Genomic DNA, 15,423 nt, shown 5'->3' on the forward strand with positions numbered 1-15,423 from the left:
ATCACTGTCATCAACCCATGCTCATTTTTATCTGGATCAAGATATCTATTATTTTTATAAAAACAGTTTTTCCTAAGGAAGATGAGCATGTCTACATTCCATTGTGATCAAGCTTACTTTCTGACCTTTATGTCATATCTCCTAGACACAAAGTTACGTTGAGCATATACTATCTATAAACTTTTTATTTGTACTTAGTTAAGTTGCTGTTTTTATTCTTACAATATTCTTAATGCTGTCATACATTAAGACCAATTACTTAAAATAATTGATACTTTTTGGAGCCCAAAATACTCATTACCAAAAACACTTGAGCTCTTACATAGTGCTTCTTCATCAGGCTTCACAAAAAAACTTTACATGAAAGTCAATGTCTTGTCCACACCATTTACTGAGAAACAAAGGTACAGAGAAAATAATAAACATATATATTCACCATTAAGAAACTGGAGAGCCTTCTGAGTCCCAAAATGGTTGCTTTTTTGATAGTTTATGTTTCTGTTCTTTACAACATCACATTCAATCACAGGCAGTCTTTGTCAGTTCTGAATCCACAGATTGAGAAGAAGGCTTATTTCTATAATTTTCCTTAAGTGTTCATTATTACAGATTTCGGGGCAAGATCTCCTCCTGTGCTTAGGCTCTCTACTGCATAGCACTGCATCTAAAAACAGCCTCCACTTCTTAATTCTGAGAAAAAGGACTTCATTCTAGCATCTAACTGCTTCCAAACAGCTCCATGCCACAAGGAGTGAGATTCACCATGCCTATCTCTACACACATACACACACAAAAAAAAAAAAATTATCTGAGCTACTCACTCTAGGCTCCTTTTATAGTCAGTATAGATAAATGTGTTCCTTTAAAGGCATGACTCATCAATTTTAGGATCTACCCAAGGATGAGAAGAATCATCACACCCCACAAGCTCTTGAACAATTATTAATGGGAATTCAGGTTGACTAACTCAGATGTACCTTTCAGATACACACATTCTTTTACATTTGTTCAACTGTATCCATCTCTAGTTTCTAATTAAGTTCATACTAGCACCGGCTTGGATTTGAATAGGCAACCTACCTTAAAAATACATGCGTATAATCAATGAAAATTATATAAAGGAATATTATATAATCAAATAATATTAAGATGTTATAATAATGAAATAAGCAAGAGAGGTAGGCACAGCAAGACAAAGAGGATGCTTACCCATGTTGTGGGCTCACTCAGGAAACTCCAGTAGAGTGGATCTTCCAAAGAGAGATTGATCCTTCCCCACTGGTAGTCAGCTCTTAAATGGGCCTAGGAGAGGTGGAGCCAGGCTCCACCCCTTCCTGCAGCACAGGTGAATTGCTTTCACCTGTGCTCCCAGGGCTGACTCATTGCTTGCCTCAGGTGATTAATCAGAGGTTCAGGCTGTGACTCAGCAGTTCCCATACAAAATGTGACCAGATTTGCTACTTTTGTGGCATCTGAACAGCCAGAGAGGTATGCTGTATATACACCAGGGCACTTGATTTTTAACTTGTGATATGCTACTTCTCTCAGCAAACTATGACAACTACTACTGTGCCAGCCTGAAAAAGACACTTGCCCTTCCATTCTTCACATCCAGTACCAAATTTCAAACATCTAACTCAGCTCCCAAAGTCCTTGATTTGAATGTGAACCTCCTCTCAGTCTGGCTTAGAATTATATATCTTTGGACTAAACAATCTGTTAGAAAGTTGTAGAGGTGCCCTCCAACATCAAAACATCATCACCAGGCTCCTAGGCTGCCTGTTAATACTTCTATGTTCTGAGAAAAACAGAACATCTCATTCAAATGGTCATTCCTCAGTATCATGTATGCTCTGTGGTTTCTCCCTTCCCTACTGCCTAAAGTGAGCAGAAACTGCATTTTTCCAAACAAGCAGGCATCTTCTGCCTCAGGGCAGTGGAGAGACATACTGACTGAATGTAGTCCTCAGTCATTGGGTTTCTAAGTCAGCTTCCTTGGATGGAGGTGAGGAAAAAAGTGCCTATTCAGAGTACTCAGACACAACCAAGAACTGAAAGCCAACCCACTGTGAACACCAGGAGGTTGTGTAGAAGCAGCATCCGACACCCCACACAGACAAATTGCCTTTCTCCACTTCCCAGCCAGTGGAAGGATGTGGTCCTGCACCCCACTGGGAACTAAGCACATGGATAAGTAAGGTGAGAAGAAAAACCACTTTTCTCAACACTCAGTTCACTAAACAGTTCTTTCTGACCTCTGCCACTCCACCTATTTCCATCACACAGACGCACAAGCTGCCTAGTTTATGCACTGTATTTTTAAAATTAGTATTGCTTTCTGTTTTTTCAGGTCAAGACAAGCTGCCCACAAGTCTGTTGATGCTCCATATGTTGCTGAAAGATGAGAGGAAGAAGGGTAAGTGAATGCTGGCAGAGATCAAGCAAGAGTGGTTGTTATTTCAGTGCCATCACATGTAGCTGAAGATTGAAGTCATTCTCAGTCAGCTCTTCCCTAGAGGAAAATTTTTCCTTTTAAAGATCCTACGTATAAATCCTCAGTGAACATGCTGCACTCTAAAAAGTAAATCCTGGACACTGGAGGACTATGCCATATTTTCTACATTAAAAAATGTACAATTCCATTCAGTAAAAACTGTAAATAGGTAACACACTGGAATCCACCTCCATCTTATTTTTAATGTACATGTGATGTGCAGGAGAGGGATCTATGGAATTCTAAAACAAAAGTTGCTACTGCTGTCAATGGGTGGTTAAGTCTGAAAAGGAAAAGGCTGTTTTTTCAGTTGGCTGCAATAGAATTCTCAGGAGAACAGCTGCTGTCAGTTGAGTTCAGGCCAAGATGGTAAAATTTGAGAAAAACAAGCGATCCTGTGAATTTCTCACTACGTGGAATTGAAATGCAGAGATGCCTGCATCAGATATTTCACAAGTATAAAGTCCCAACTCAGGGAGGAAACTGAACCTACCAAAGATTTCCTCAGCCATCACCTGTTTTGCCTCTAGCCCAGGTCTCATCTCCAGTGTCTTTCCAGGTCCAAGACTTCCAGGAAGCTCCATGATCCCAAGTGGAGGCCAACAGCCGTACATCACGAGGAAGAAATCCTTATGGGTTCCTTCCAACTCTGGATGTTCTATGGCTCTATGAAGCTTCCACTTCAGAAGGAAAAGCTCGCTTGTCAAAAAACAGCTTTCTCACACATCAGCTGAAATAATGACATTGTTTCAGTATTTGTAAATACTACCATTGCCTTCTGCTTCAGGTACACATCTTCAGGTTTGCCTTTTCAAAAAGAAGCACACATAAATACATCTGCAATGAACTCTAGTAAATTACAGTTCTATGTACCCAGCTTTCTAAAGCTGACAGTGAAGCACACATGTTATTCGTGCCACTTACTGCAGGACTGGCTGGGTACTGTGCTAAGGTGGGTGGCTTAAAAATGACTATAATGCCAACCTATGGCTGCACAAGTAACTGAACTCTGCTACTGTTATGGCAACAGATTTGTTATTATTTTTGTGGACTTAAGCATTTAACAGAAAGATCCTTTTAAAATTACCTAATGCCTAAAAGTATTAATTGAGCATTCACACAAGTACTGAAGACACATTTTATGAGCTTATCAGCACTACCAAATACTAAAACTACATTTGAGTGTCTGCACTTAAATCTTTACATTGGCTCTTTGCAAAGTCTGAAGAAAGTATCACAACCTTTTTCTTTTTTTTTAAAAAAAAAAAAAACTTCAAACAAAACAGTAATTATCTTAAATTCATATTATGTGAATAATGAGGATGCATTATATACTTCTTCCTCACTGAATGTAAATCTTTAAGACACAGTTCCAATGTGAACGGTTATGGGAAGCTCACATAAAATATTTGTATAAAATATTTGTAGCTATTCCTAATAAATATGCTGTGCTCTCAAAAAATCCTATAAGTAAAAATGCATGGAAAGCAAAAGTAAAATGTGAATAAATACAGTGAAAATCTAATTTGCTTTTAAATGAGTGTGAAAATGTGTGGAAGACTGTTCTGTTTTTCCAGTTCCAGGGTACTCAACAGATGTTCAGTGAAGAAATGTATTTGAAATAGGAAACTATGTAACACTTTTTCAGTATTCCAAGAGGAAAATTGCAAAAAAGTTATCAGCTACGTGGATATTTCGTCTCCTGTAAATGCTATCCTACATTCTGCTCCTAGAGACGCTAGCACTGACTTTAAAATAATATTTACCTTAGAAGTCAGGAGCAATCATAAGATTCTTTTGGAATGTGGGCCATGTTCTTTGATCAATACTGCACCCGTATCAAAAATTAAGCAATTTAAATGATAACTTCAGTTGCTTTCTTGGTTATAATTTTGTGCACTTGCAAAAAATATCAGAAGTCCACCATTTGACCACGTCTGAGCAAGAAATTCAGTTTTACATCTTATGGACTATATGTCAATAGCACAGTATAACTAAATTACAAATTTCAAATTCTGTTACATCATATAAACTTACTTCAGAACTGTCCAGCTGTGTCTGAAATCTAATAATTTCAAACACAGTAGTAGGTAAAACCTGACTTTCTTTCATTAGAGTTAAGGCATTTATGTTTTAGCAGTAACTACTGTACATCAAAACTGAGTGCATAAATCTGATCAGCCTCCTGACATTTTTATAGATTTTCAATTGCTTTATTTAAAAAGTGTAATGTAAATCACATTGTAATTGTCTATGAATGTTTGGTTTTTAATGTTTATATCACTGAATTCAAAACAGTAGAAAGATGTCCAGGCTTACAGTATAAGAAAATATTTTCAAAATCAGTAGCAATTAATTAGGCATGAATAATCACATACTGTCAAACTGAAATATTTTCTTAAATGGGGCTAGTGTTAGTAAAAAGCTCTGATATTTGACACTATGATTGGTTGGGAGTTTTCTACATTTACTGTCCAAATGTCAAGTGACATACTGTCAAGTAATTTTGCAAACACTTCTGTAGTGGTCATTGTCACAAATAATAGCAGCTGTTTCCCACAAAATACTTCAAAGAAAGAGCTGAAACTTAAGAGATGTAGCTACCATATTCAGCTTGAGTCTCTGTATTCAACTTGTGTGGTCAAAGTGCCACTGAAAACAGGCTGGGCTTGTGCTAGACATGGCAAGGACAGAGTATTTAAAATGTGCATGAAGTTTCAATATTATTTTGCTCTTTTTAACACAATTGAAGAAGAATGAAAGTGAAGACAAATTGTAAGATTTTTTTATTCTACACTGATTTGAAATATGCCAGTAATTTACAGGGCTTGATTCAGCGAACTGCATCATAACCCATCAATACTAACTGAATTGTTAATGAATTGTTCACAGCCTTTTCATTTAACTCAATGTTTCATAGAAACAGAATCTGAAAATGAACAAATGAAAGCATTTTTAAAAATACTGATTAAAGTAATATTACTCATGGTCGCACGCACTAAGCTTGTATTCCCCTTCCCCTTAGGACACTGACATACTGCTCTCCACTGTGGGCTTTGGCTCAAAGCCATTTGCTTGTCATCTTACAAAGTCCCTGCAAAACTATGACATCCTAACTTTCATCAAATATCCAGTCAGGAAAATATATATTAATCCAATTGCATGGGGTTTTTTGTTGCTTACAAAGTCAGTATGTTTACTATTTAATTTTTGTTGTTGTTTGTTTGCTTTTTAATTCAACTGAATAAAATAGGGGGAAAGCAAAGAGGTTCACTGAAAAAGTTACTATGAGTAATCCTTTTTAGTACACATTTACATTATTTGTTTGTAGATCACCTGGTGGCTACAGGGTTTTCTGTCCATTATTTAAGAAGTTGAAAGCATGCTGCCTCTGCGTAATACATGAAATCAAAGGGTGAAATTTCATTGCACGCAGTGTCGTTAAGACCAAGCTCATGCCTGTCTAACAGAAACTGGCCCTGTGAGGCCAGTGTTAGCAGCAGAAAATCCAAAGCTCTCTCTCCTGAGTTGTTTGAGGCTACATATCTGCACCCAGAACAATACCACAATTTTGAAGCTCATCAGAAGCACTTTGCTTACTCTTCTTACAAAGAAAACTTCATGGGCAGCATCATCCTTCATATATGACATTCAAAACCACATGAGAATGGAAGCTGAACAGGGAAGAAGCTGGTGTTTAATATAATTGAGTTGATTCTTTAAAATCCATTCCCGTGTTTTACATGACAACTGAAGAAGACAGCCTACATGGGGTAGACTTGCATGACTTACATATCTTAATGGATGGAGAACACTTCTGCAAATACAGAATCAAAACAGAAAAGCTGACAGATCTTTTTTCCTTCCTCACTTGAATATGGAAGGAAAAAAATATTATTTTAATGCACAAATGGAAATGAAAGAGAAGCTTCTCAACCACTTTAAAAGAACGCCCTGGCTATACTTTAGACCCAGTAAGTGCATACTATTTAGGAGGTAAAATAACAGCAAATTTGCTAATGCAGTGTTAAGAGATATCTGGGATTTGCTGTTCTTTGAATCACGGGTCAAAAGGAGCATCTATTTAGTTCTATTTTCCAGCAGTGATGCAAAATGGATCGGGCTATTTATAGTATTTTCTTCATTTTTAATGTAACTAAGGATTCTGAGTGCCTAATTACCGTCCTTTAAAAAGAGCCAGGTTTTCAAACAGTGCTGACTTTGAAAATCCTCCAAGGTGTTTCATGTTACTCATGTGACAACTGTCAAATTTCAGCAGCCATTTTTAAAATCGAGGCCACCATTTTTTTCAGTATCAGTGAAGGACTGTAAGATACTGGCCTGGGAAATGACAAAGGAATGCAAGGGAGTGTTAAAAACAATTATCCTGAACAGATAACAGATCACAAGTATGTGGTGAGGAAAACCACACCAATGAAACTTAGCAGGCTAAAAGCAGAGTTCAGCTTCAGCTGAGAATGAACTCAGTAACATCAGCATTATCAGAAATGGCTAATGGTAAGCAGCAAAATCAGGTAACATTAAATGTTTCTGTGCTACTGTCTGCTGTTTTGTAGCATAAAAGAGGTAAATTACACTTAAGAAGATGTGCAAAAGATGATTCATCCTAACGTATGCCCAGCTCTAACTTAATTTAGTTTTTAAACCAGTATTTTTCAACACACAAATAGTGATGTAGTAGTATGACACAGGAACTGCAAACATTTAGCTGACAAAGAGATGCACAGTTAGGTTAAGGCATTACAAAACTTTTTCAACACTGTGTCTTCTAATTTTAAGTAAACACATATTTTGTTTTTACACCTAACTCCCACTTACCAGATTTTCTATACTAAGAAAGGTGCCACTGGCTTCACAGAATCCTGTAAAAACAGCAACTAAAAAACAATCACACTCCACAACAATAGGCATGTTTTTAAATACAGGTTTACAAAACAAATAAGGCATTTCCTCACTAATGAATCTCTATGACTATGAGACAGATATTCCTGACTTTGTACCTTCAAAAGCATTCAGATTTTGAACAAGTCTCAATTGTTGTCCAGAGAACACGTGGGAAAAAAGAACACCTCCAGCACAGTTTATTCGTAGTGAAGTACCTTCTGTTACCAACCCTAGAACAAGTGTTTTTTCCTTCATCCAGGACAATATTTCTCACTTGAAGAACATGAAGCTTCTAGCTATTAACAGCTTTCTGCCTCCTCTATTTTAGGAACTCAAAGACAGCGTGTGTATGAAAGGAGAAACAACCTAACTTCATGCACCATTACTTTACAATAGGTGACATCAAGCATACTGAACAAACTACTTTTGCCTGTTTTAGAAGAAGCTCCTAAGGGAGCTGAAAGCTCCTCCAATAAGAAAGAAAAAAATAAAAAAGTGACAAATCAATTTTTGATGGTAGGTACGCAACTGACTGTTATTGATTGCTTCATTTTAGCTGTGGATGCCTTGGCTGCTGGCTGCCCTAGGTGTCGCACAGCCACAAAGAACAGTCCCTGCCAGCTGATTATCTGAGAGTAGGACGTGCCACACCACACAGGTATTGACAGATGGGAGAGCAGAAGGAAAGAATGAGTCAACATTGGTCTGTGAGCCCAAAGAGCTGGCTGGCAAGGGAAGGACCAGGTATATCCACAGGTCCACCAAGGGACAGTCACAGAAAAACTAGAACTAGCAGCTATTTCTAAAAAGGTGATTAAAGCACTCATTAGCATGAGTTTGCAGTGTTTTATTTTGATTTATACAGTACATAAAGCTTCAGCCTGACACCAGTTGTATGCAACACTTTTGAAGGAAGAGGAACAAATACAGAGGTAAATCTAAGAAAGCTTATGTATGGGTCTTCCAGTGAGAGACTTGTGGCAAGAGCATTCATTGATAAGCAGGCTAATTTTTCTAAGCAAAGAGAAATATAGTTGAAATTTAATAAAGTATTTGATGCACTGTCAAATGGGAAATCGTAGTATAAACTGGAGAAGTTTTGGGTTAGCAAAATAACTGGCTTTATAAAAGGTTGGCAGCAAACAAGCTAAAAATAAAGCAGGAAAATATACATCCGAGAGGGATACTAGTACACTAGCAGAGGATAACTAATCAAGCTTCACAGAGAACTGGGATTAGGATTGCCTGTATTTATTATTTACCTGAATGGTCTTTTTGCACACGAACTGGAATTGTGATGAAGTTTTCTTGCAATACAAATTCAGGAGGCAAGGTCAATTAAGAGAAAGATTGAACTGTACATGGAGTCAAGGGATCTTGACTAACACAGTAAGATTACATTCAGTAGTACAAAATGTAATGTCAGGCAGCTACAGATTAATAACATCTATTACAAGCTACAAGTTCATTACCTGGAAATGAGTGAGGAAAGCAAGAGAACAACCAGCTCAAGTGTGCTCATTCGTCACAGTATGACTGTGAACAATTAACGCAAACCCAGAATATGGGGGATATCATGCATTTCTGATGGATAGCCAGACTATGCCATTGCTCTCCCAAAACCTAACCTGTACTTAGAAAAGCTGTAGATAACCCAGTGAATTCCTCATTATATAATTAGCATAAAATGTTCATTTTTTATACGATGTTATAGAAACAGGCTGCCAACAACAGCCTACAAAGCCATATCTGAATGGGGTTTTTTAAGTATTTATGTAATGTTATATATTTTGTCACCTTAAGCAATTTATATGTTGTATGTATTGTAATTATATTGCATTCAAGTTCCAAGCAAAGGACATCTAAACCTCATGAATGCAAGTTATACTGAAAAAAGCCAGAAAACTAACTAACGAGAGAGTAGAAAACAGTGGCCCATCATGCTTTACTGTATAAATGATACAGAAATGTACCCTTCATTTTTTTAGGTCAACACATCAAAAAAATATATACATATAAATTAGTAGCAGTTGGCCTTGATCAGTCCTTAAGAATTCAAGGATTCATGGACATTAAAATGCAATAAACTAGAAAAATTGCATAAGGGTATAATATTCAATTGGAATGAAAGAAGAGAAACAAAAGACCAGAAGAACAACTTAAGAGGAATGAGCTTCCCTAACTCCCAGAGAGCCTGTTCAAGAGGCAACCATTTCAGTCTAGTTAAGTTTATGAATCTGTCAGTTAAGTGTTGAATCTTGGTAGCCACCCACTGAAAAATTCTGAATCTTAAGAATAAATTATGGCTCTGACCAGACTCTCTCCCCGTGATTTGGTAAGGAGGGAGAAAGAAAAACCTCCTGGAACATTCTGCTGGAGAAAAAGGTGCTCAGGAGGACCTGGGCATGTTGTGTACCTCAGCAGAGGAGACCTAGTAATCCAAACAAAATATACAAGCACATAACACTGATTTCTTTAACTATATCAAAGTTAAAAGCACAGAGAAAAAAGAACTGAACCGTAAGATACACTGGAATTTATAACATCTAACTACTGGGGCAGATCGAGGTTGATTTCTCCTCACTGGCATCTGGAGGCCTTGTGACAGGGGAATCCTTTTGCAGAGATTTGAATGGATACCTGAATGCTTATAAAAATCATCACTCCTCCTGATACATATGAATACACTCATTTTTCTGCAGCTGAATACTAGAAAAAGTAATTTTATCCACTTTCCAAAACCATCCTGGGAACATCAGAAATAAAAGTTACAGATCTACAAAACAGCCAGTCTCTTCTATTTTACTTAGCTGTAAGTGCATAAGCAGCTGTTAGTACACTGGGAACATCATTCAACTCACCAAATGCTGAGATTGAGCTTTCCAGGTCAGGCAATAAATATTGAGAAGAAGATCCAAAACAGGCTACAGCATGCAAGAGGAGGAGGACTGAAAGAACATGGGAAACACCAGTAGAATTACATGGTTACTCAAATTAGATATAAATATTATCCTTCTGATTCAGATGTGTGATCATCTTTCTCGTTGCTGCTCCTTTAAAGTGCAATCGCACATAAAATTCTGCAGTGGTATTTTTGTCAGCTATTTCAATTATTTGGTAGCATTATGGCACCTGAATTATAGAGGGAAGTGCTGCTAAAAGCCATTTTATCAAATAAAAAAGTGTTCTGAAGTAGCTATAATCCAAATTATGACCCACTGATACATAAAAGTAGGAATTTCAACCAGGAATCATTATTTGACAAGTATCAAAATACAAATGAAATTGTACATGTATCAGTGTGCACCTATATAATACACAAGGTTTCCTTTCAAATGCAATACTCAAGGACCAAAAGTAACCCAGCTGCTATACAGTAGGGGCTAATCTAGGAGATACTGCCAGGACGATATATAAAGAAGTCTTTCCTCAGCCTCCCACTGACAGCAGAGGACTGCAGCACGAAGTAGAGCCCACGAGTACCCTTCCCCACTGCAGCACAGAAGCAGTGCCTTGGATATTCATGCTGTTCTGCACCATCTGAGACTCACGTGCCCACCCTGAGCATCCACACCAACCCCTGATGCCCAGCACATTGGTTCTCCCCTGCAGGAGGCATGCTGAGGAACACCCAGCCCTGCTTTTCTAGGCAGTCACTGACACGTGGGTGTGAGCTGCTTGACCCCACAAGTTGGCAGCATTCCCTAATGCAGCTTCCACATAATGGTACTCTTGTAAGCCTGCCTTTCTTTGACTGAAAGGTGAAAAGCCACAAAAACCAGCTGCTCACTGGTGATGATTCTGCTGAAACCGCTTGTGTGTGAAGCACTGACCTGTGCCAGCTGGGAGACATTCAGCTGTATCAGCAGCCCACCACCACCTCCACGGTGCTACTAATCTCACTTACAGTGTGCTTTCAGACTGCTCCAGCCCAAAATGCCAGTGGGGACATTACTTCAGCTGAACTCTGTCACTTGATTCAAAAGGATACTTTGGGTTCCTCAAAGCTACGTTTCATAATGGTTTCATGACACAGACACTGCTCTTTTCTGAAGATCTACGTTTTGGGTTTCTTTGCAAGGAAGAGGATGGGAATCTGGGTTTTGTTAGATGTAAGTAGGATGGTGCTGAATCCAGTGCCTGTCTGTGGATGTTTGGCTACAGTCAGGCCACATCTTATTTTCCATTGATGTAATCTTGCACATTCGGCTTCAAAACCATTCAGTTTCAAAAGGACTGAGAAAGCAACATGCCTCCTATATAGACTGTGACTTGGCAGGAAAAGAGATGATTTGAGGGATACACACACACAAGACTACCTCTGATTTACACCAGCAGCTCACAGCTTTGCATCAACAGCAAAGCACCTGCATATTTCCATAAGGACACAGGATGTATAGTTTTCAAAGGCTGCCTAAGCAAACATATCATAATGTAACCTATCTCTCAGTTAGTGATTTGACATGCTGCTTAAGTTTTGAGAACATACATAGTAGGTTTTTTTTTTATTTGCTAACATATATTGCCTTCTGGCAATATACTGGTGAAACGTACTAATTCTACTTATGTGTTCCTTGATTTCTGATTTCTCTCATGTGGAAACCTGAACTTGCCTTTAGTTCTTCAAGGAATTTCTATGTGGAAACATACTGGGCTTTTTGTCTAGTAACTTGAAGCGCATGCAGCTCAATAAAAATCCACGTGCCCGTAAGTACATAAGTGCACACCAGAGACAAACTTCCATGTTCATCATCCACCTTTAAGGGTGGGTGCGAAATGCAGGCATCACCTTGCAGCTCTTACCCCAATCTCCTTTACTAGCCAAATGGGCACTTCCAGGCCGTGAGTCATTTCATCTTAGCACAATGGTAAAAAATAGGTTTTTCAAGGCTGTGACTCATCTGTCCTGTTTCTCTCCAATCCCCACACACAGGGAGCCTTGGGTGACTAACTCCAATGTAGACGTCTACATTTTGCCATACAGATCCCACTCACAGTCTGTAATTTCATGAGCATTTAACGCAAGAGCATGAAACTCCAAAGCTGAACGAGAGAGGTAACAGAGACAATTTCCCTCTCCTTCCCACCTGTGCCAAGTTAATTATATATGTTGCTCGTATATTGTGTGTGGTCGCTAAAGAAACCTAACAACATACCTTGAATTGTAAGACTATCAAAATATTTTCCAAGTACTACCTTTTCTGATACTCAAGTTGAAACTTCTTACGAAGCCAAGAAAAAGCTCACAGTGAATATCACACACGGAATCACAGAATCATAGAATGGCTTGGGTTGGAAGGGACCTCAAGGATCATGAAGCTCCAACCCCCATACCATATGCAGGGCCATAAACCTCCATATTTAATATTAGACCAGACTGCCCAGGGCCCCATCCAACCTGGCCTTGAACACCTCCAGGGACAGGGCATCCACAGCCTCTCTTCCAATGAAGGAAGGAGTTATATGAAACATAACAGTTTAACAAAATGAAAATTGGTTCAAGGGAAAGAAATCAGCATCTCACAAGAGCTGCACATTTCAGAGGACAACCTAGAAGAACAAAAAGGGGGAGGAGCTGGTTTATATTCTCACAGACAAGCATAGTTAAAATTTTCCCAAACTGATTAATAAAAATGAAGGAAGAAGCATGGATCTGTAAAACTGCGCTGAATGTCAATGTGGAAACTGTAGCACTCAGCTGACCCTCAGGATATGCCTTTGGTAAAGGAGTACACACAAAAGCCAAACTTTCAGTGGCTCTGGAAAGCCTCAGGTGGGATTTTTTCATCTTGCCCAGAAGTGACAGCAAAAGGAGAACAGAAAGAGAAGCCACTCTTCACCCAGAGCACCCCAGACATGGGAGGAAGAACAAACACAAGACCACTGCGTGAGAAAGAACATGAGACAGTTCAGAGGAAGTTGGGAATCACCACTTTACATTTATTTACACTGGACAACATACATTGTTAATCCTACTGTCTACAATATGGCCGTTTCTAGTAACAGAGGCAGGATCCACTTGAGCAGCTTCAGCTGAGAAAAACTTAATTTCACTGCTACTTTTCTCTTTTGCCTTTGATGTTTTTCTCATGTAATTTCCACCTTTCTGAGCAAAAGCACAACTTTGTTTTTCTGAAATAGGTGTTTCCACTTTAACTCATCCTACTGTACAAAGTCAATTCAGATGAGACACTGAACATGCTACCTTCACAGAGGCTGAAATCCAAATAAAGCAGGGCTGCAGACAGAAATCTTTGAAGTACCCAAAAATGAAGACAAATCTCAGGATCCCAATAACAGGATGTCTTTGTCAATAACCTACAGGCTTCTGTTGGAGGAAAGGTGTCAGATGAAATGAGAGACGCCTATTAGAGAGTATTTTCAGAGCTCCCCTGAGAAGAGGCAGACAATTAAATTACAGTTATGACTTTGGGAAAACTGCTGTCATAAAGAGTTAATAATATTACAATCCTGTGTTATACATATAATTAGTACATTACCTACAAATATGCTTTACAGAATTAAGTACTGGACCACAACCACAGCCCACTTGCGCAAATCTATTCTGCAATCTCCTGAAGATAATATAAATACACCTCCAATTTTCTTTGAAGACATCAATTTGAGCTGCATTACTCTTTTTTTTTTTTTTTTCCCAGTTTTGTCATTAATCTTACAAGAATTTCAAGAGATATTTCCACGTTAACACACTTGTCTTTTACAACTGAAGCACAAGGATATTTCTATCTTTTGAGGGGTTTTCTTCCCACAACCAAGAGCAATCTATCCCTTCTATTAAAATACCTAGCAGGCTCATTTTCCTTCAGCATGCATCTAATGCATTTAGGTCCCAAACCTGTAATGAGCGCAGATGCAGAGGTCTGCCCACACACAGCAGGAAAGGGGCCATAATTCTGACTCATCTGGTAATTTATGCTTCTATACTGGTGCTACAATAATGTTAATATTGCATGAAAATATTTCTATAACACTTATAATATTTGTTAAAAAATAGTATTCCAAGATTGTCAAATTCCCACCATGATTCTTACTTGATCAGAATGCATCATCCTCCAGTAGACTGCACTGGCCAGAGCACATCAGAACCTAGCACAGCTTTGATGTTTCTACTGTTTGCAATGACTGAATTCAAAGGGGAAGATGGCAACAAATCAAAATATTCTACTCAGTTGTTGTAACAGACACAAAACTCAGTGGTTTAAAATGACTCTTCTGGTGCCAATCCATATTTACCAACAGATATTCATTAAGGCTTAACCCTGCTTTTCCTCCTTATACCACACATACATCTCATATTTCTATACAACAAATGCAAACAAAGATAACCAAGAATCTCAGAAAGCATAAAATAAGTTAAAGAAATTAAATCCACACTGGCATGTGTAGAGCAATCACTGGACTGGACAGATGATGTATGTAGATGCAGGATAAGTCACATGTAAAATAAACATATGAGAGTTTCACATTTTATGCATATGTATTTCATGTCAGCTAGGATGGGCTCAAAACTTGGGATTGGAATTGAAACTTTTAAATAATATTTTTTAAATGTCATTTCATCAATTAACTCAGTTAAAGAAAAAAAATTTCAATTTTTTCCTTTTAAAAATTGTAGCATACATCATATTTCATGCAGATAAGAGCTTTGCTATTCTGAATTGGAAAAAGAAAGCCAATTTTATTCAAGTTTTGCCAGTTTGATTTGCTTTTGCTCTGACAAAGGTTGTTTTCCCCTTCCATGCTTGTATTTAAAGCATTTTGACTGTCATGTCATTAAGAATACCAAGGGGGGGACATTAGAGCATCTAAACCTCTGTAGTACTGATGGAATGTGCAAGGATGTATTTTGGTCAAAAAGACAAAGAAAGAAGATTCTCAGAGTTAAAAAAAAGAAAAAAGTCAGGCTGGTTTGAAATAAAACTATTGCCCTAAATAACCACAGCTGTTTTGGTTTTGTTTTTTTTTTGTTTGTTGTTAAATAATACTAACATCCTCAAAGGACT

The 15,423-nt window shown here is 38.0% G+C and overlaps 1 protein-coding gene across 21 annotated transcripts in view; it reads right to left on the minus strand.

The window, feature by feature from the left end:
* RIMS1 (regulating synaptic membrane exocytosis 1) overlaps positions 1 to 15,423 on the minus strand; it is a 291,302-nt gene that overhangs the window by 249,105 nt on the left and 26,774 nt on the right. The gene's annotated exons all lie outside the window — the stretch shown is intronic.

Source organism: Phasianus colchicus, chromosome 2 (assembly GCF_987193195.1).
Source record: "Phasianus colchicus chromosome 2, bPhaCol1.hap1.1, whole genome shotgun sequence".
In the NCBI taxonomy this organism is placed as follows: Eukaryota; Metazoa; Chordata; class Aves; order Galliformes; family Phasianidae; genus Phasianus; species Phasianus colchicus.